The sequence below is a fragment of the Euleptes europaea genome, chromosome 9 (genome assembly GCF_029931775.1).
Source record: "Euleptes europaea isolate rEulEur1 chromosome 9, rEulEur1.hap1, whole genome shotgun sequence".
Taxonomy (NCBI): domain Eukaryota; kingdom Metazoa; phylum Chordata; class Lepidosauria; order Squamata; family Sphaerodactylidae; genus Euleptes; species Euleptes europaea.
Genome location: NC_079320.1, coordinates 67470261 through 67492652, shown reverse-complemented (window position 1 = coordinate 67492652; position 22392 = coordinate 67470261). Strand labels below are relative to the sequence as shown.

General features: G+C 45.1%; 2 non-coding genes across 2 annotated transcripts; both read left to right on the top strand.

Moving 5' to 3' along the window:
• Positions 1-12703: 12703 nt before the first annotated feature.
• LOC130483153 (small nucleolar RNA SNORA26) lies at positions 12704-12826 on the top strand. The gene has a single exon (XR_008933575.1). It is a non-coding gene; the product is annotated as a small nucleolar RNA SNORA26 (small nucleolar RNA).
• A 9218-nt stretch (positions 12827-22044) lies between these two features.
• LOC130483152 (small nucleolar RNA SNORA26) lies at positions 22045-22164 on the top strand. The gene has a single exon (XR_008933574.1). It is a non-coding gene; the product is annotated as a small nucleolar RNA SNORA26 (small nucleolar RNA).
• Positions 22165-22392: the final 228 nt, after the last annotated feature.

Below are 22392 nucleotides of genomic sequence, written 5' to 3'. Positions count from 1 at the left end.
GGGGGGGGGGGATGGGGATAGCTTCTTTCCTGCCAGGCAAAATAAACTGCAAGGTTTCCATTGACTTTACCATGCAAACTATGTACAAACAAAAAAGAGGGGGTTGAAACAGAAATGGACTCCAGCCCACAAAAACCTATTCCACAATAAATCTGCAGTCCTTTAAGGTGCCATAAGACTGTTTCTCTTGGGACTGTAGACTAGCTTTACCACCCCACTGAAAACGGTAAGAGCAAAACTAAGATTGATGGGGTATAAATCATTTAGACGTACCCTGTTTTTTAACAGTTAAAAAAGTTGGGAAAGCAAAACACAAAATGCTAGTTTTCAAAACAGTATCAGAAGGATATGTACCCTGAACAATTGTTTCCATTGTATCCCCTCACAACAAACAAGAAGCCCTGTGTTTTCTTTCTGTTGTGAGACAAGGGGGGAAAAAGAACTATTTATAACACAACTGTGCTTATATAATTTTGTTCAAAGATCACAAGAACCCCCCCTGCATTTCCTTTTAGAAGCCTGCTGGGTGTTTAGCTGCAAGTACTACCAACACATGTTACCAGGAAATTTCCACTTGGCTGTGTACTACACATGCTAAACATTTCTTGGAATTTATGTACTTGCAGCCTATCCCCATACATTGAGAATTAAGATTTCCTGATAGGCAGAATTAACCATCTTTTGGTAAGACATGGGGAAACGACATTAAAGCTGACGCAGAGTTTTAAACCCGTTTGACTAGCTCAAATGTTCATGCAGCTATTTTTGTTGTTGTATTGAACTATTGTTGTTTTAATGATGTTTTAACTTTGTAATACTGGTCAAGGACAACAATAAATTATAATGAATGAATGAACCATCTTTTGGTTTCAAACGTAGTGGGAAGAGCCAGGATAGGCTCCAGGAATCGGATTGTTCTGGAGAAGAAAAAAGAAGGAAGTCATTCAGGAGCTGATCCGTATTGGTTAGTTGGGTTGCCAGGTCCGTCTTTGCCATCGGCGGGAGGTTTTTGGGGAGGAGCCTGAGGAGGGTGGGGTTTGGGGAAGGGCTTCAATGCCATAGAGTCCAATTGCTAGAGTGGCCATTTTCTCCAGGTGAACTGATCTCTATCGGTTGGAGATCAGTTGTAATAGCAGGAAATCTCCTGCTAGCACCTGGAGGTTGGCAACCCTATTGGTTAGGCTGGAGGCTGCTGAATTATGGGTGGAGACTGACAGAAGCTGGTGGCAGAGTACGTGTTTGGCAGAGTACGTGTTTGACTGGCTTTTCAGACCAGGGTTGTCAGCTATTGGCTGGCAACCGCCTGGAAGCTTTCAGGGGTGGGGCAGGCTGACATTGTGCCATAACATCGCTTCCGGTTATGTACCCAAAGGTGACATCACTGTACCATGGCAATGTCCTAAATTCCTAGAGTGTTGCCGTGACATCGCTTCTGGGTGCATAACCATAAGTGCCATTGGTGCAAGGCTGCTTTTTTCTTTATTTTGTGTGTGCTGTACCGCTGAGCAGCAATGGGAGCTGGGAGTCCAGGGGCAGGAAGTTTCCCACTATATCAGAGGACCTGGCTATTTCAGACCTCTAAGTGGTCACCTGATTTTAAAGAGCCAACGTGGTGTAGTGGTTAGGAGTGGTGGACTCTAATCTGGAGAACCGGGTTTGATTCCCCACTCCTCCACACGAAGCCAGCTGGGTGACCTTGGGCTAGTCACAGTTCTATTAAGAGCTCTCTCAGCCCCACCTACCTCACAGTGTGTCTGTTGTGGAAGGTGAAGGGAAGGTGATTGTAAGCCGGTTTGATTCTGCCTTAAATGGTAGAGAAAATCGACATATAAAAACCAACTCTTCTTCTTCTTCTCTTCTTAAAGCCTTCCAAATTGGCAGCCATCACCACATCCTGGGGCAGGGAGTTCCACAATTTAACGTCATCTCTTTTGACAGCATTCTGACAACATAGTTAAAGAGAAGATTTACCCCCCCCCATCACTTCTGATGGTTTGCCTGTCCATATCCACTCACTTTCCCCAGGGGTAATCAGGAAGATCCATGGTGCTCTTCTCAGTCATAAGGAAACAGCGAAGGATTAAAACAAGTGGTTTTTTACAGGGAGAGAGCAATTGGTGGGGGATTTTTGTCCAGGAATTTGGCAGTGGGCAGCCATGCAGTCCAGATTCATCAAATGGAATAAGCCACATTAAATACATAAAGTGGGTTAACTTTTTTGTTTGTTTGGTGGCAGCAAATTGTGGGCTTCCATCCATGTCATATCTAGATTATTTATAGTGGCTTTTACAATGTGTCCCATTCTCCATAAATATCCCCAGAGTGTGATTATCTGACGATACAGCCATTCCCTCTCCTACCTCAATGCTTAATTAGTTTTCATAATGCCATATTCCCTGGGCAAATCTGTGTGTTTATAGAGACAGCAGCAGCGAGACGACTTTCCCCTATGCAGCCCAGTTTTGTGTACATGTTTATCTACCCTGGTGGTCCCTTCCAACTCTATGATTCTATGATTATAGGTATCACATTAAAATGTTCCCTGCCTTCTGTGGGATAAAAGATTGGGTAAGGTTGCAACTGTGACCTTAGCATTTGGGCATCTCATTTAGTGAAGAAGTTGTGAATTATACTTGTCTAAGGGTCATCTAAAGGGCCTTTTATACGTGAGTTGTTTGCATGGCGATCACCCCCCCCCCCACACACACACACACACTACTTCGGGGCTTCGTTTTCATTATCCCCATCTTTTTCGACCTTTAGAAGTCATTTGCTCTCTCCCCATGTTTTCCCCGCATTTTCTAGATGCCGCCAGACACAGCATCTAGAAAATGCAGGGAAAACGCGGGGAGAGAGCAAAGTGACTTCTAAAGGTTGGGAAAAAACATGCATAATGAAAATGAAGCCCTGAAGTAGTAGGGGGTGATCACCATGGAAACAACCCGTGATAAAAGGCCAGGAAAATATAACATACAGCGCAATCCTAAACAGGCCTACTCAGAATCCGACTCAGGTCTATTCAATAGGACTTACCCCAGAACAGTGTTCTTAGGATTGCACTGGTAAAATATTAATCCACTAGTGGTCCGCTTTGTCTACACCCCAAACAAAGGTTGCTAAAACACAATAAACTGAAAAGAAAGTTGTTCTCAAATGCTGAGTTCCAGAGACAAAGTTATCCAGAGGGGGAAAGGATTACAGACAAATTCACAGAAGATACTTCTATAAACTCTTAAATAGATCCCGTGTCCAGAAGCAGTGTACCTCTAGTCCCAGGTTCTGGAGACCAACATGTTCACCCTGATGCCTTCATACTCTGCTTTTGAGAGCTAGCCGGCGGCTTCTGGCTGACTACTTTTGGAAATGGGATTTGTGGGGCTCATTTTATGGCCGTGTTCATAATCCAATTAGCTTCAATGGAGCTACTCTGCAGAAAACAAGTCTGAAACAAAAATAACATATTGTGCAAGCCTTGAATGGTGTTTCTGTCTTTGTAAAATACACACTGCATCTGTGGGCTCTTTTCTCTTCCAGGATTTGTATACGGCAGCCTTGAAGCACTAATTGAAGGGCACACGCATCATAAAAGCCAAACAGTGGGTTACTGTGACAGTATGTGGGCTTCCAGCTGAACAAGTTATTTTCAGCATAATTTTGCAAAGGCTGTATTTATACGGTTACTAATAAATCCATGCATTACCAACAACCAAATCTAAATTGTGGCTCTGTTGGCTGTGGTTGGTGGGTTATATATTACTATATTACTAGGATGTTAATTGCTCTACTGTCCGATGTCAAGCCTGAAACAACTGCCTCGGTTGCAAAAATTTTGGTAATGTTACTGAGAAGGGGATCTACGAAGCCTGCCTAATATTTCAAGTTGCAGCTGTCATGTGGTTTATCTAGAGATTGGTCAGTGATCATGATTATAATTGTTTATTATATCACAGTCTGGCTGGATGGTTAGATTATTTTAATTCTTTATTTTAACTTTTTGTTTAATCCCAAAATATGGTACATTTTATATATTTTATATTTAATTGTATTGTATACTCTGTATGGGCCCTGGTTTGTTCATCAGGGATTCGTGTGATCTGTTTTCGAAAGTGAGAATCTGTATGAGCTGTCTTTTGCACTATGCCTATTAAAGGTTATTGAATTGAGTTATTACTAGGACTGACAGCATATACGCCATGGTATTGGAGAAGGGCAGCCATGAAGGAGCTGGAAAAGATTTTGAAGAGTAAGGATGTGTCACTGGCCACCAAGATTAATTCATGCCATTGTATTCCCTATTACTATGTATGGGTGTGAAAGTTGGACGTTGAAGAAAGCTGATAGGAAGAAAGTAGATTCCTTTGAAATGTGGTGTTAACAGATATCGTGGTCTGCCAAAAAACAAATCAGTGGGTTAATAGATCAAATCAAGCCTGAACTGACCCTAGAAGCTAAAATGACTAAACTATCGTATTTTGGTCACATTATGAGAAGACAAGAGTCACTAGAAAAGACCATCATGCTAGGAAAAGTTGAGGGCAGCAGGAAAAGAGGAAGACCCAACAAGAGGTGGATTGACTCAATAAAGGAAGCTGCAGCCTTCAATTTGCAAGACCTGAGCGAGGCTGTCAAAGATAGGACATTTTGGAGGACTTTGATTCATAGGGTCGCCATGAGTCAGAAGCGACTTGACGGCACTTAACACACACACACACATTGGAGAACATCTGCAGTGCGATCCTATACAGAGTTACTCCAGTCTAAGCCCATTGATTGAGACTGGAATAACCCTGCATAGATTGCGCTGTTAGTCATTACATGAAGCAGTATGGTGACCAGTCCTACTGGAAGGACCTTTTTTTTTTTTAACCACCTCAGTAGCTGTCCCTTCTTCCAAGGACGTCAAAAGAATATGTATGGGGCTATCTCACTATATGCCCAGTTGTCCATGTGCCAGCCATTGAGATATCGTTTTACAGGAACTGAGATGAAGGAGCTAAGATACAATATAATAAAATATAATAAAACAAAGATGCAAAGTCCACAGAAAGCAAAATGTGTGAAGTCACTGTGGCAGGCATGCTTTTGTAGAGAGCGCCATGCCTTTGTGGGCTTCAGCCCTCTCCGCTCTCCCACCTTTGGTATGTGCAGTTGTCCACGTGCCACCCATTGAGCTATCTCACTGTATCCTTGGACCAGTAAAGAAAGAGAGAGATGGAGAGCGACTTGGGCTTGGCCAGGGTTACCCAGCAAGCCTCATGTCCAAATGCAGCAACTTTGCACACTGGTATTCCTTGTCCAGCCCTCTGCCTACACGCCATTCTGGCTCTGATTGGTTTCAAGCAAACAGTGCCAGCGTAGGTGGCTAGAAAACCATTTCTCAACAGTTTCAAGTGGCCTGGAGGTATCCCATGTGATTTCTGAACTAAGCAGATCTTGAGCAGGGCAGTACCCGGATGTATACCACTCTACCTGTGCTGTACTAAGCAGAGCAATACTCTTGCAAAGCTGTGATCCTAGGCACCCTTACCTGGGAAGAAGACCCACTGAACTCAGTGGGACTTCCTTCTGATTAAGTATGCATATGATCATGCAGAGAGCTTCTTTGAGGAAGGCAATCTTTTCCATACTGCTACAGCCTACAGGTTGTCCAGTGGGACTGAGGTAGATTTTTACACTTTCACCACCAGCAGGTATAAAACTGTTCCCTAAGAGTTCATTCCTGAGGTAGGGGGCCAAATCGCCTTAGGAGGCGATGGACCCCAACGCTGGTGTCCATGCCACTTGCGCCATGCAAACGGGCACGGATGCCAGCTTAGTGCCACTTGCGCCGGCCCCCCTGGACAGCCATGGCAATGTGGCCCTAGGACGCTGGCTTGGCCCCCTGCCAGCCAGCGCAAGTCCTTGACTGGCAATCCCAGGAGGCGTTCCCGGGGCAGCCCTTTCAGCCCAGGAACGCCCCCTTTTGAAACAGTGGTGCTGCGCCAGCTTTTTGTTGGTGCAGCATCACTGTTCTCTATGGGGCTTCCCCCCCCTTTAAAAAAAAATTAGGAAAAAAATGCCCCTTCCCCCCCTGCAGCAGCCACAAAACCTCGATGGAGGCATTGTGGTGGTGCCGCGACCACGCCATCCCTGGCCACCGCAGGTTTCAGCAATGAGTTGTAAGCGTCTGCGCTATAATTGCATCTATGACTTTAGAAAGGGGGAAAGTCCTTTATTCATCAACAGTCTCATTTTTGTTGAATATATGATTGACCTGTCAATCTCAAACTACTTTTTATGAGAGCGTGGATTGCAGCGGCAAGGCCAAGATGTCACCTTTTTGTAACAGCCTCTCCTTTGTCGCTCTGTTATGTGCTTCCATTGACAGCAAAAATGTCAATTTATTCACTGTTTAAACCAGAGGCATGGAAGAATAAAGGGGGCCCAAGCACAGCTGACTTGCCTTGAACTATAACAGCAACAGGACACACGCAGCCCGCTACCTAATACAGTTTTTGGTTTGCTGCGGCATAGGTTTCTGCCTCTCTCTGGGCAGCACATCTCGGTCCCTAAGAAAATGACCCCTTCTTACTTATCTGGCTACATGTCTTTAATGGGAACGGTGTGTTTTCACACTAAAAAATTTTAAATGTAAGAAATGCAAAATGAAACTTTTTTATTTTATTTTATGAGAGAAAATTTTATAAACAATATATCTTCTTATACATTTAGTTTACCTCTTTTTCCCCTTCCCTCCCCCCCACCCTCAACTTCCCCCCTCAGACCAAAGGCTCCCTTTACAGTTTTAACCATGAGCACAATCTTTCCATTTTATATGCCATGTGCGAATTGGCTTCTTCTTTTTTTATCCATTCCATATAACTTGATCATTTTTCTTTAATATCCTATATTTTATTTTCCCACTTATCATCTTGGGTTATACGTGCAATAACTTCGGATTGAACCTGATCGGAAAGATAATTGTTCCACTTTTCCATTGACCACTTGTCATAATCTTTCTAACCCGCTGCTATCACTGCCTGGCCCGCTAATATCATAGCTTTAAATAAATCTTGACTTTTCCTGTCTATTTTATTATTACCTATTACTCCCATAAATAGGAATTCCTTATTTAAATGAATTGTTATTCTAAATAATTTCTCCATCAGAAATGCAAAATGAAACTGAGCTCAGAATTACAGCATATCTAGGAGCTGGGTTTTTGACAAATTTCAGTGCCTGACCAGGAGTTCCCGAGATTATTCCCAAATATTACTGTGGTAAAATGGACTGTACAGACATCCTTTTTTTTACTCAGGTGAGGAAAGTACCAGTCTGGGCAAGATGTTATAGATAACCAGACCTCAGGGAGATTTTATTCTTTCCAACACAACAGGAAAAAAAAAGCTATAAATGATTTAAGAAATTTTAACTGTTCTTTTTTCTTCAAGCTTTCCCTTTGCCTCTCACCCCCAATTTCAGCTGAATATTAGGCAAATTCTAAAGAATCAAGCAAGTTTGTTATTTATTGCTCCTGCCCCCCCTCCCGGCTGCATTGTTAGGGTAGACCACCAAGGTTGAAACTTGGGTTTCAAAAAGATCACATCCATATAGATTTAACAGTGCCACCCTAAGCAAAAAGACACCCTTCTAAATCCATTGGAGCTTATGATAGCACTGTTAATCCCTTATTACAAAAGAAAAAGAAAAAACCATTGCACAAATACTTATCTATTTACAACAACTGTACAGCTGGAATCAATGCTAGAAATGTTTTAACTTTTTTCATTAATGCATTCTCTCTCCCTCTCTCTCATCAGGTCAGTGTGCTGTAGTGTAGTGGTTAGAGAGCTGGGTTAGGATCTGGGACATCCATGTTTAAAGCCCCACTTTGCTATGGAAACTTCCTGGGAGAACTTGGGTCAGTCACATTCTCTCAGCCTAACCTACCTCACAGGGTTGCTGTGAGGATAAAATGCAGGAGGGGAGAATGATGTAAGATGCTTTGAGTCCCCATTGCAGAGAAAAGTGGGGTATACATGAAAACTATTTATTTACTGCATTTTTATTTATTTTCAAAAAAACCTACACGATATTCCACTACTTCATTCACTATTCCTTACAATAAGACTGATCTTTCCTCTCCAGCAGTTGTCCTCGGAGCCTTTTCATTCTTTAATTCTTTATTCAGGTGTCCTGAATAATATCCCCACATTAGTCCAAACCTCTAATTTCCATAAACTTCAACCACAAAACAGATGAAGTCAAAATTCGCCCAATGTCAGCTTCATTACACACAAGCCTTAAGGAGGACAATCTGGTACTTGACTGATTGTGGTCAGGCCATTCTAGTGTCCTAAATGGATATCAGCTGGATAGCTGATACATCCTGTACCTAGATAATCAAAGGACAAAATACGTTCGTTTTTATCGTTTAAAAGGCACCCAGTGCCTACAAAATACTCAGAAAAGCAATCAGGGAAGAAGGACTGACCTCTTCCAAGTATTTTAATTATCTCTGTCGGGTCACACATATAAAGCCTTTCTTTAGTGCATGTTATGTGTTATTGCTATGGTTCCCCCCCCCCGAATGGCAGAAGCTCCATCTTTAACAGGGTAGCTCAACAGGCAAAATTCACAATAGCAGCTTTCCAGTCACTACGTTTCCATTCAACAAAAACCTGTGCTTGTTGATTTTCTGCCTGCCAAGCATTAGCAAAAGCACAGAACCTCTGATTGGAGGCTTATGAGAGTAATAAACTATAATAAACCCAGTATTATCCTACTGAGGATAATAAACTCAATGGGAACTTTGTCAGGACACTGAGAATTCATTGCACTCCTGCTTTGCACACAGCTAATCAGCAACCAGCGACTCTGGACCTGAGTTCTTAGCAAGGTGAAAGCAACAGAGTTAATAATGCCTACACCCCTCTCTGGTTTTTTTATTTATCTGATTTATACCTCGCCCTTTCTCAGCCAGGCAGGACTCAGGGCTGCTTCCAACAATAATACTTACAATATATTACAATATAAATATAAGATTTAGCCCACTTCTAATTTAATGTTATTTTACTTAGAATAAATACAGACGTTTGGCTCTTAGCTGGGAGTCTGTTCTGGATGATTTACTGCTGTATGCCCATTTTCATTGGATTTGTAAGCCTCCTTGGAGGGTACTTCGACAGAAAGGTAGGATCACAATGTTTCAACGAGTGCCCATTTAATTAATTAATTAAATTAAAATTCCCCACTGGTCACAAGAGAGGCATGCAATTGGCTGGAGCACACCATGTCTGCATGCAAGTGAGTTTTGGGGTTGAATCCTCTAGTTTTCACGTGACATGGGGGAAATTGTAATACAAAGTTGTAACACAATACAAATAATTACTCCTCCCCGCATACTATAGATATATTAAGAACAGACTTGATGGGCTACTTGTTAGGGCCCTGATCTAGATGGCCCAGGCTAGCCTGGTCTCATCAGATCTCAGAAGCAAAGAAGGGTCAGCCCTGGTTAGTACTTGGATGGGAAACATCCAAAGAGAATCCAGGGTTGCAACACAGAGGTAGGCAATGGCAGTAGTCAAAAAGGGCAAGAGTCCAGTAGCACCTTAAAGACTAACAAAAATATTTTCTGGTAGGGTATGAGCTTTCGTGAGCCACAGCTCACTTCTTCAGATACAGCTAGTAGGCAATGGCAAACAGCCTTTGTTCATCTCTTGCCTTGAAAACCCTACGGAGTTTCCATAAGTCAGCAGCAGCCGCCTGACAGTACTTTCCAGCACTCTTTGATAGGGCTGTTGTAAACCTGTCATTCCCCAGCCCTTCCTGATCTATAATTTTATTTACATTCTTTACAGTTTGCCTTTCTCATCGGGGGTCAAGGCAGCTTACACAATGCAATCAGTGCAAAACAGAAAGCTCAAAAAGCACAAGTATTAAACGGGGCATGTTAAACAATGCAGAAAATGGTATTCCGTTAGTAGAAGTACAGTGCATTAAGAACAAGATCATGCATACAGCAACTAATAATACATACTATTAAAAATGTTTTCATCAATTAATAGCAGAGATGGCAAATCCATAGGGCTTTCAGGGAAAGAGATGTTAAGAGGTGGTTTGCTATTGCCTGCTCCACATAGCAACTTTCTTGGTGGTCTCCCATCCAAATATGAGCCAGGGTTGACCCTGTTCAGCTTCTGAAATTTGATTTGATTAGGCTAGCCTGGGCAATCCAGGTCAGGGCAATACATACTATACACACTAGCATAATGTGCACTCCTGTTCCCTTTATTAAGCCATCTTTCTGAGCCGTTATATCATTGTTCTCTCCTTCTCCATTTTATCCTCAGAACAACCCTGTGAGGTAGGTTAGGTTGACAGAGTGTACGACTGGCCCAAGGTCATCCAGCAAGCAAAATGGGGATTTGAATCTGGGTCTCCCAGTTCCTAGTCCAACACACTAAACCAGGCAGACACAATGTTAAAATGATTTGTTTAAAGTCAAACGTAATCACAAAAAAATACCATCTAATTACATATGGTATTTAGGGTTGCTGGCTCCAGGTTGGGAAATACCTGGAGATTTTGGGGGCGGAGACTGAGAAGGACAGGGTTTGGAGAAGGGAGGAACTTGCCATAGAGTCCAATTGCCAAAACAGCCATTTTCTCCAGGGGAACTGATTTCTATCGCCTGGAGATCAGTCTTAATAGTGGGAGATCGCCAGCCACCACCTGGAGGTTGGCAACCCTAATGGTAGCGCTTTATTTATTTATTATTTTATAGAGTTGTCAAAGCTTCAGCTCTCCCTCTTCCCTACACATTTCGACAATCTTCCCACATCTCTAACACACGAAGCTGCCTTATACTTGGTCCATCGACGTCAGTATTGTCTACTCAGACCGGCAGCGGCTCTCCAGGGTCTCAGGCAGGGGTCTTTCTTATCACCTACTTGCCTAGGCTGTCAAACTTGAGGAAGTTTGAGCTACTTGAGCAAGGCTGTCAAAGATAGCACATTTTGGAGGACTTTCATTCATAGGGTCGCCACGAGTCGGAAGCGACGTGACGGCACTTAACACACACACTTGCCTAGTCCCTTTCAACTGGAGATGCCGGGGATTGAATCTGGGACCTTCTGCGTGCCAAGCAGATGCTCTACCACTGAGCCACAGCCCCTCCCCTACGCAGGGTTCCTACGAAGCACGCTCTTGCAGGCACATCCCCTTCCCATATGCAACATACGGACAACAACACGAAACAATGTACTTTTTTTATCTTTGCAGGAAGGGCAAACTTTTCAATGAAAGAAAATTTCCTGCTGTTGTTGTGGCTGCCAGACTTGCGGAGCAGTAACTGTTTCCCCATGAAGATAATTCACAGTGGGTAGCCGTGTTAGTCTGTCTGCAGTAGTAGAAAAGGGCAAGAGTGGACTCTGGCACCAAGGCCTGCAACAAACCAAGGTGCCAACTTTGCCCTCATATAGATTCCAGGAACATCATCTCTGGACCCACCAACGTCAGCCATACTATCTCAGGTTCATACTCCTGCTCATCTTCTAATGTGATTTATGCCATCACATGCCAGCGATGCCCTTCCACAATCTACATCGGACAAACAGGTCAGTCTCTTAGACAAAGATTAAACGGACATAAGTCTGACATCAGAAACCACAATATTCAAAAACCAGTGGGAGAACACTTCAACCTTCCAGGACACTCTGTTGCAGATTTAAGAGTAGTTCTCTTTCAAAGGAATTTCAAAGGGAGATTGGAAAGAGAAACTGAATTACAGTTGTTATTCAGACTAAAGTCAATGCATTTACCTGGGCTGAATAAAGACCTTGCATTCATGGCTCATTCCCAATGCTGATTTCTCCACACCCATCTCTCCCCTGGACATCACAGACTCTTCTGCAGACCACACCTCATCCCATCACGCCTGCTATTCACATTGACATACTGTTAACATTGACATACGAATGCTTGTCTGAATTCACTCTCCTCTGCTTAAAGACAGATGGATTCACATTCTAGCTGTATCTGAAGAGGTGAGCTGCGGCTCACGAAAGCTCACACCCTGCCAGGAAATACTTTTGTGAGTCTTGAAGGTGCTCCTGGACTCTGGCCCTGTTTCCCCATGGATTGTTTCCCGGGTCACCAGGGGAAATTCCCTCCACGGAAACCTGCGCATTTCCCTCCCCGCACCGAACGATTCCAGTTTGCACGAGCCACAATTTCTTCGGGGCTGCGGCGAGGAACCAATTAACCCTTTCTTTCCCGCCCCCTCCCACCGACCCACCAATCAGCTGCGCGGCGGGAACCAACGCGCGCGAGAACGAGCCACCCATCTCTGCAAGAGGCACCATTCCGAAGGGCTGCACGCACGCGCCGGGCTGCCTAGTCTCGCGGGATCGTGGTCCATCACCCCCCCACACACACACACACTATATAAACGCCCAGGCTGGCCCGCTTCTTCCTTTCCAGACCTCTTAAGTGGTGAGTGTGGGTGGGGATGGTCCGAGCTTCAGCCACGGGGCTGTGGGGCGCAGGGCCATATCAGTGGGGAGGGGGGGGGCGCAGGTCTCCACGCAGTTGGTGAAGCTGGGAGGGGGGTCGTAGTGGGGGCGAACGTGGTCGGGGACCGCTTAAAGGCAACGGAGACCTTCCCCCCTCCCCGGGGGGGGCGCTTGGTTCGTTTCCACCCTTGCAATCCCTTCCAACTGTGCCCATCCGAAGCGGCCCGTGCTTTAGGGTGGCAACACAGGAGGGAAGAGCGTCCCTCCCGCTTAAAACCCGGGGCAGGGCCGTCGCTCCCTGCTTTCGGATCCTGTCGCGGGAGACAGCCCCCCGTTGTCGGTCTCGGCGGCCTGATGCTGGGTCCGAGCTCCCACCTTGCAGAGACGCACGGTTGCTGCTTGGGGGGGGGGGGCAACTGGCCCTGGCATTAGGGAGCATGGCAATCTACTGTAACAGTGGCCCAACGGATCTCCCGGTAATAATTGGCATCCAGACTGCTAGGGAAGCTGGGGGAAGGGATGTCTACCTAGATACAGGCTGGCTCTCTGTGTGCTTTAAGTAAGTGGGTTAAGAGTCATGGGGCGAAAACGCACGGTCGCTTGAGCCTCCTTTCTTCCCTGTTCCAGCCCAGATTCAGCCAGGATCGAACGCACAGTCGTGCGTTCGATCCTGGCTGAATCCGGGCTGGAACAGGGAAGAAAGGAGGCTCAAGCGACCGTGCGTTTTCACCCATGGAGTGTCAGAGTGAACTATAAACAACGATAGGAGAAACTGGATGCAACTGTACTGAGTCGCCTTTCTGTCTGTAATACAATCAGGTATGTACAGAATGTTGATGTACCGTCATAACTTGAATTTGGATAAATATCCTTTCCTCAGTACAATCGGGGCTCAGAGATTTCTGCCCGCTAGGGCCTCTGGGTCGCAGTTGCCAGAATAAACTTGTTTTCTTGAAATAATGGTTCGGGTCTCTATTTCCCCCACGAACCCCTGTTTACCACTACGCTGCCGAGGCCATATTGCCTGCAGACTAGAGGGCCTGCTCCACGTGGTAATGGTTCTTCGGGGCTTTGCTGCTTTGCTGTTGTGGCTGCCAGTCTTGCGGAGCAGTAACTGTTTCCCCATGGATTGTTTCCCTGGTAAAACCCCCCCCTCCATGACATATCCTCTTTCTGAGATTTCCCAGCTGCTAATTAATATACTAATGCAACGCCATGTCAGTTACCATACAAAACTCCAAAAAGCCCCTTTGGTGGCAGGGGAAACGCTCGGCAAAAGTGAGTGAAGCCAGGAATATCTGGCCCCCTCTCGCACTCGGAAGCTGCCCTGCAGCAACTGTTGCCAAAACGTTGCAGAAAAGGCGGGAGAAACTGGGATGTTCACGGAAGTGCCACAATGTTGTGGGGAAATGGGAGGAAAGCTTCCCAGCAGTGTTGGCTCCAACAAGCCACATGCAAGGTTTAGCAAAGTGGGAATGCTAAGGCCATGGAGTGCAACTTTTTAACTAAATGTTACAAAATGTTATCCTTTTGTTCTTATTTGTCCTTGATACATATTTGCACATACTCTTGCCATTTGTTTAACTGTTACAAGCTGAATTCCATAGCTTCAGGAGCTATTGGCTGGTATATATGAGCAACAGTGGCAACATTAGTCAAACACCTATTAATCTTGCTTCCCCCCTTCCTCTTTAGGAAGGACTGTGGCTGCGTTGCGAACAATAGTTTGCCTGCTTAGAAGTGTGGCCTCCTGAGAAAAATATACTGTAGTTGAACGCACATAAAAATAGCAGTTGAATAGGTATCCTTGTTAAAAGGTAAGAACTGATGTGGCTTTTTGTACAGTGCTGTGAAAATTCACCCTTTCCTCTTTCCCAGACAAAAACTTTAGTACATCCTGTCTGCCAGTTCAGGGTATTGGTCTCTCCTCTTAGCAATCTCCTGACTAGTCTTTGTTCTTTGGGGTCTATTCAGAACTCCACTACCAAAATCTGCTTGGCATTATGGAAAGAAGCAGAAGAGTTGTTTTTTGTGCTCCGCTTTTTCTCTACCAGTGTGGCATAATGGTTAAAAGCAGTGGTTTGGAGAGTTGGAGCCTGATCTGGAGAACTGGGTTTGATTCCCCACTCCATATGAGCAGCAGAGGCTAATCTGGTGAAGTGGATTTGTTTCCCCACTCCTCCACATGAAGCCAGCTGGTGGCCGTGGGCTAGTCACACTCTCTCAGCCTCCCCTACCTCACAGGGTGTCTGTTGTGGGGAGGGAAGGGGAAGGTGATTGTAAGCTGGTTTGATTCTTAAGTGGTAGAGAAAGTTGGCATATAAAAACCACCTCTTCTTCCTCTTTCTCTACCTAAGTCTCAAAGCGGCTTACAATTGCCTTGGACTTCCTCTCCCCATAACAGTCTTGTGAAGTAGATGGGGCTGAGAGCGTTCAGAGAGAACTGTGACTGGCCCAAGGTAACCCAGCAGGCTTCATGTTGAGGAGCGGGGAATCAAACCTGGTTCTCCAGATTAGACCACCACTCCTAACCACTACAACACGCTGGCTCTCAGTTAAGTGGTGTTTCCATCAAGCACAACCCCTTTTATCCTTTAATTTTTAAAGCTCTTTGGGGACTTTCTGTCTTTTTATCTCTTGTAACAAATTACCCCAAAGTAATTTTAAAAAGTACACCTCAGCTTGAGTCTGGGAAGAAGGAAAGTATATGGCAGGAGAGTTGTGAAAGGGGGAGATCAAGTGTATGGGGTGTGCAATATCCACTCCCTTGTGGGTCCCCTTGTCATGTTCTGTTACCCTCCCAGTACCACTGCCTGATGGTCTCTGCCTCTTATGCCTGGGTCTGGCCTTCTAAACAAGTGTGCAGTGCTGCTATTTTCTGTCTTTGAAGCCCTCCTTTCCCCAAGAAGCAATTGATACCTAACACAGGGTAATTGTCCCCAATAACAATAAAATCTATATATAATTCCATTTTCTTGCCAGCGTCTCCCTCCCCGCCTTCAGTTGTACCCCCATCAGTACTGAAATGGACTATAGATGCCTTGTTGAGGCACTTAAATTGTTTGTGTGCTATCAAGAAGTATGTTTTTTATTCAGAAAAGGTGCCATGTGATGGTTAATAAAAACATAAGAAAGGCCCTGCTGGATCAGACCATGGCCCATCAAGTCCAGCGGTCAGTTCACACAGTGGCCAACCAGGTGCCTCTAGGAAACCCCCAAACAAGACGACTGCAGCAGCGTTACAGAATAGGCATGCTCCTCTGATCCTGGAGAGGATAGGTATGCATCATGACTAGTATTCATTTTGACTGGTAGCCATGGATAGCCCTCTTCTCCATGAACATGTCCACTCCCCTCTTAAAGCTTTCCAAGTCGGCAGCCATCACTACATCCTGGGTGTAATTTAACTAAGCGTTGTGTGAATAAATACTTCCTTTTATCTGTTTTGAATCTCACCCTCCAGCTTCAGCAGATGACCTGCGTTCTAATATTGAATACATATTAACACATGTATTGCTTCAGCGCCATGCTACATACTTGATAATAGCCCTCTAGAATGCCTAGTCTAGTGTTGACCTCTTGAGTGGTGGCCTTGAGTTCTCCATTTTCCCCCCTCCCCCGCACTAATTCTTCCCAGTGGTCCTTGCAGCTTCCCCATCTTAGACTGAAAGTACATATTTGTGGCCAGGTGGTAAGTTTGTGGCAGAAATTCCTCGCATACAATTAGTCCATGATTCTGTTTGGGATTGAAGGCTGGAGAGAGGATTTGACCAAGGCCAGACGGAATCTGTGGCTCTCGACCTAATACACTGCTTGATGTATCCACATCCTTAAGAGCCCGGCATACAACAAAAGGTGAGACAGTGAAGCCAGGTTTTAGCATATAAGAAGTAAAGAAATTTACAGGGAACTTCACTGTACTAGAAGGGCTTTTAGATATTTCTTAGTGCCTGTTATGATATGATTATATTATTAGGATGTGTGATAAGTTATAATTCTATACTGACCACTGAGGAAGGCCTTTCCAGCTGAAACACGTCTGGTCCTTTTTGGATCTCATATTGGTCAATGAAAGATTGTACATCACAGTTGTTTGTTTGTATATATTGAATGTGTAAGTTTCTACTAAGAGTTTCATGTTTTTAATCTATATGTGCACCTTTTTAAAATTTATATATTTGTAATTTAGCATTTTTCAGCTCAACCTCTTTGGTTTGTAATCAGCATTTTGGTTGAGTTCCATCAGATTCCCCCCCCCTTCTTCTTTTTTTTTCTGATATAATGCCAGAAAGGGTTCCTGAACTTTAATTGGTTATGAAGAAGAGGGAGTTTTGGGGGGAGCAGGTTCATCCCCTAACCTCTGCTTAATGTTTCCAGAGCAAAGGATAGTCAGATTTTCCTCAAAACCTGCTTCTTTTGTAACTGACTCCCAGAAAAAAAGGTATGAAGCCACGTGGTGTAGCGATGTTTGTACAGCTGGGTCTGGTTAGGGCCTGTGTGTGTGTGTGTGTGTGGGCAGGGGGCACTGGGGAAAGGCAGGGAGTAAGTAATTGTGGTTGGCATCCTTTCGTCTGAGATGAGAGGAAGGGCTTCATGTCTGTGCGTGGCTTGCTACCTCTCACTTTGAAAATCGAATATTGAGGGACGTGGTGGTAGAAGACAGGTGGGGGGAAAGACGACTGATGCTTGAGGGTGCTGGAGTTGTCCAAAGAACCCTTTATTAAAGGTGTCTCAGGATAGGGAAAGCTGTATAGGGAAATTCATGTTTGGCCCAATTGGGAAGACGCAATAGAGCAGGGGTCCCCAATGTGGTGCCCATGGGTGCACTAGTGCCTGCTGACTCTTCTCCTGGTGCCCAAGTACTTTTAGAAATTGGGAGGGGCTAGGTGGGCCTGCAGGGCTGATCCAACCCCTTTAGAGCTCTTATCCGCCCCACGAGAAAAGATGCAGAAAAGAGCAACCAAAATGATTAGGGGACTAGAGCAACTGTCCTATGGGGAGCGGTTAAGACTCTTAGGGCTGTTTAGCTTGGAAAGAAGGCGGCTGAGGGGAGACATCATAGAGGTCTATAAAATTATGCATGGTTTGGAAAGAGTGGACAGGGAGAAGTTTTTCTCCCACTCCCATAATACTAGAACACGGGATCATCTGCTAAAGCTGGAGGGTGAGAGATTCAAAACAGATAAAAGGAAGTATTTTTTCACACAACGCATAGTTAAATTGTGGAACTCCCTGCCCCAGGAAGTGGTGATGGCTGCCAGCTTGGAGGGCTTTAAGAGGAGAGTGGACATATTCATGGAGGAGAGGGGTATTCATGGCTGTTAGTTAGAATGGATACTAGTCATGCTGCATACCTATTCTCTAGTATCAGAGGAGCATGCCTATTATTTTGGGTGCAGTGGAACACAGGCAGGATGGTGCTGCTGCACTCGTCTTGTTAGTGGCTTCCTAGAGGCACCTAGTTGACCACTGTGTGAACAGACTGCTGGACTTGATGGGCCATTGGTCTGATCCAGGGCCTTTCTTATGTTCTTACGAGCACCTGGGGAAAAGGCTGGAGGCTGCTGGGTTAAAGGATGGGTTAGCTTAGTCTTTTACAGAGTTTTTACCAGCGGAGGCTCCTTGCTCAAAACCCAGCTGGCCAATCCCGAATGACCTTGCCCCAGTTTGGGAGCGGGGAGTGATGCAGGCTTTGTCATTAGCAGAGAGAGAGACTTCCCTCTGGTTTTGTAGCCTGTTTTAAAAGGAAAGCGTGAAAAGCCGCACTCTCCTTTACAGCATGTGCAGTTGGCCGGCTTTCTTTTATCCCATGTGGAGTGTCGCTTTCCAGGACGAGAGGAGCTTCCGTTCTTGGAAGAGGGTAAATTGGAGGTGCAGGGTGGGGGAGGGGGCAGGGTTTCCTTGTTTCTACTTACTGGTGCAGGCATCTTGGGCTGCAGTGAGGATACTCATGAGTAGAGTAGGACTGCTGGAGGCATGCTGCTCTTTGTTCATGAGTAGAATGGCTGGTTCTAGTGTAGTGGTTAAGAGCGGTGGACTCTAATCTGGAGAATTAGGTTTGATTCCCGCACTCCTCCACATGAGTGGTGGAGGCTAATCTGGTGAACTGGATTTGTTTCCCCACTCCTACACATGAAGCCAGCTGGGTGACCTTGGGCTAGTCACATTCAGCTTCACCTACCTCACAGGGTGTCTGTTGTGGGGAGGGGAGGGGAAGGTGATTGTAAGCCCGTTTGAGTCTCCCTTAAGTGGTAGAGAAAGTCAGCATATAAAAACCAACTCTTCTCCACATGAGTGGCAGATGCTAATGAGAACATAAGAAAAGCCATGCCGGATCAGACCAAGGTCCATCAAGTCCAGCCGTCTGTTCACACAGTGGCCAACCAAGTGCCTGTAGGAAACCCACAATGAGACAACTGCAGCAGCATTATCCTGCTGAACCAGGCTGGTTTCCCCACTCCTACACACAAAGCCAGCTGGGTGACCTTGGGCTAGTCACAAATCTCTTAGAGCAATCTCAGCCCCAGATACCTCACAGGGTGTCTGTTGTGGGGAGGGGAAGGGAAGGGGATTGTAAGCCGGTTTGATTCTGCCTTAAGTGGTAGAGAAAGTCAGCATATAAAAACCAACTCTTCAGTTGCTGCCTGCTCCAGGCAGCAACTGTTGGTTCTGGCAAAGGGAAAGCTGTTGCTGCTTGCCTCTATCACAGAGAACCTTGTGTGTGTGGTGGTGGGGGTGTATGTGAAAAATGAAGGAGCAGGAACGTCACATAAGAAATATTTTAGCAGAATGAGAGGGATGACATGGATTGACTTATGCTTAGATTACTGCTTCAGCATTCGAATCCTTCTCTGGGTGTTTAGTATCTGTTTATTTTGAAAGCAGTGGAAATGGGGAGAGGGGTGTTACTTAGAACCAAAAAGCAGGCCATACCTTTTGTATACAAGGGTCCAGGGATGCCACCATTCACTTCAAACAGAAGCTTGGGATTGTTCACTGAGCTAAATGGCCCTGCTGGTAGAGAGAGATTTTTCTGCCTGTATGGAAACTGTTGAAATGGGAGCCCAGCAAATCCCCCCCATGCCTCAGCCAGGTCTCTGGGGAACAGCCTGAAACTTGTCCAGACCAAGCTGGCCCTGGTTTGTCTCTGTGCTCAATTGTCAGCAAAGAGCTTGTTTCGATCTCTCAGCTGTATGGGGCTTTTTTGGTCCCTGATGTAACATAATCTGCAGACTCTCTGAACAGCCCTTAAAAGGAGGAGAAGGCACCATTTCCCAGGCCCAGTTCCTAATTCTTTCTCCTTTTTTCAAGTTCCCTTGACCAAAACAGTCTTGAGCAATAAAAGGGGAGCCTTTATTTCTTTAAGGACAATATGGTGGATAGATACTTGGCTCCTGCCAATGTTGTTCTCGAGTCTGTATCCATCTTTTGTTACGGTGGCAGTAATTTGATTAAGATAGGAGTAATCCATTGGTTGCAGTAAGAATTGTATTGAGGCATTCCAACATATGGGATAATGAATCCCCTCTCTTCAGATCACATGCACATTTTCCAAGCTGATGTTTGCATCAGAGTAATTATGGGCAGGCATAAACCTGTGCCACCTGGTTTAACAGATATAAATGGCCCACTTGTTGAAAATTTCCTTCTCTTTTCCTTTTGTTGCAGCATTGACTTGTTTTGCTTGTTTGAAACAGAAGATATCGGTTATCATGGACTTCACCAAGAAGAGAAAAGTGGATGCGGAGTTCCATGTTGTCCAGAAAAAATGGAGACATCTTTATTTTTCTGTGGAACAGAATGGGAAACCAACCTGCCTGATATGTACACAGCAAATACCTGTTCCGAACGAAAGCAACGTTCGAGGGCACTATGAAACTTATCATGCTGTGAGGTATGATAAATACATTGGGAAACTAAGGGAGGAAAAAGTTTCTGAGCTTGAGCACTCATTGAAAAAACAGCAATCGCAGTTTAAAAAGTCACATCAGGCGAGTGATGCTGCAGTTAAGGCCAGCTATAAGATTGCCCATGAAATAGCCGTCTCATCAAAACCCTTTTCAGAAGGGGAGTTTGTTAAGAAGTGTATGATCATGGCTGCAGAAGAAGTCTGCCCAGATCAGCGGCAGGCTTTGGCAAATATAAGCCTCTCAAGAGACATGGTTGCAGAGAGAATTTGTGATTTATCTGACAATCTTAAGAGCCAACTCGTAGAAAAAGCTAAGTCCTTTATTGCCTTTTCAGTTGCAATCGATGAAAGTACAGATGTTACCGATTTGGCACAGCTTGCCATTTTTATCCGTGGAGTTGATGAAAAGATGCACGTGACGGAAGAATTTGTGGAAATGGTTCCAATGACAGACACGACCACAGGTGATGATATCTTCAAGAGCATGGTTGGAGCTCTGGATAAATTAGGCATCAACTGGGCCAAAGTGGTGAGTCTGGTCACAAATGGAGCGCCACAGATGGTGGAGGAAAATGCTGGAGTTGCTGCAAAACTCAGGGAGAAATTGGTAGCTGCAAACCCACAGCATCAGCTTTTAAGTTTTCATTGCATTTTGCACCAAGAAACTCTGTGTGGCAACACTCTGAAGCTGGACAATGTGCTGAGTGTGGTTACAAAAACTGCTAATTTCATCCTTAACCGCAGGCAATTTAACAGTCTTCTGGAGGAAAAGATGATTGGACACGGGGTACCCTACCATAGTGAGGTGCGATGGTTCAGCCGCGGAGCTGTACTGAAATGTTTCTATGAACTGCGACGTGAAATACAAGAGTTCATGGACAAGAAAGGGAAGGCTGTCCCTGAATTACTGGATACCGAATGGCTTCAGGATCTTGCATTTACAGTGGATATCACAGAACACCTGAACTGTCTCAACACAACAATGCAGGGTCGAAACAAAGTCGTGACAGAGTTTAACGACGGCATTTCCGCCTTTGAGTCGAAGCTTCAGCTTTGGGAAGGGCAACTTAAAGAAAATAACTTGGTGCACTTTCCCGCCATGAGATCTCTGTCTGGTGATTGCGTACCCACAGAGAAGTACTGGGGGAAAATTTCTGAACTCCGAAATGAATTCCAAGAAAGATTTTCTGCCTTCAGCAACCTACACAGAGAATTTGGGATTTTCCGTAATCCATTTTCTGTGGATGTCTATGAGGTTCCAGATGAGCTGCAGCTGGAAATAATTGATCTGCAGCATGACACCATGCTCAAGTATAAATTTTCTGAAGTTGGCCTTAGCAAGTTTTACCAATCTTTGGGTCCGGATTACCCCCGACTTAAGGCTTTTGCTGCTAAAATTTTGTCTATGTTTGGGTCAACGTATGTGTGTGAACAGCTATTCTCTGTCATGAATGTTAATAAATCAAAAGTACACTCACCGCTTACAGAGACTCACCTGAACAGCATACTCAAAATTGCTACAGCACAGACTTTGACTCCGGATTTTGATGCGGTAGTTCAGAGCAAGAGGTAACACGTGAATGGGAGGACGGGATGGAATATGGATGGGATGGAATCTGGCAGCCTCCCTTCTTAGCTTTGCCCTCTTAAGGCTGGGTGGTGCTTTAAGTGGCCAATACCGAAGGGTATAGTAGTTCTCTCTTAACCCCAGAGGGGAGGATGAAGATCCTTCTCTGGCTCGTGTCAGGAGAAACATAAACAATAAAAGTCTAGCTTAACTTCAAGCAATGATGGTCAAATTGTTGCCAGTGGTATTTTAAATGCATGAAGTTGCCTTATACTGAATCAGACCCTTGGTCCATCAAAGTCAGTATTGTCTACTCACACTGGCAGTGGCTCTCCAGGATCTCAGGCAGGGGTCTTTCACATCACCTGCCTGCCGGGTCCCTTTAACTGGAGATGCTGGGGATTGAACCTGGGACCTGC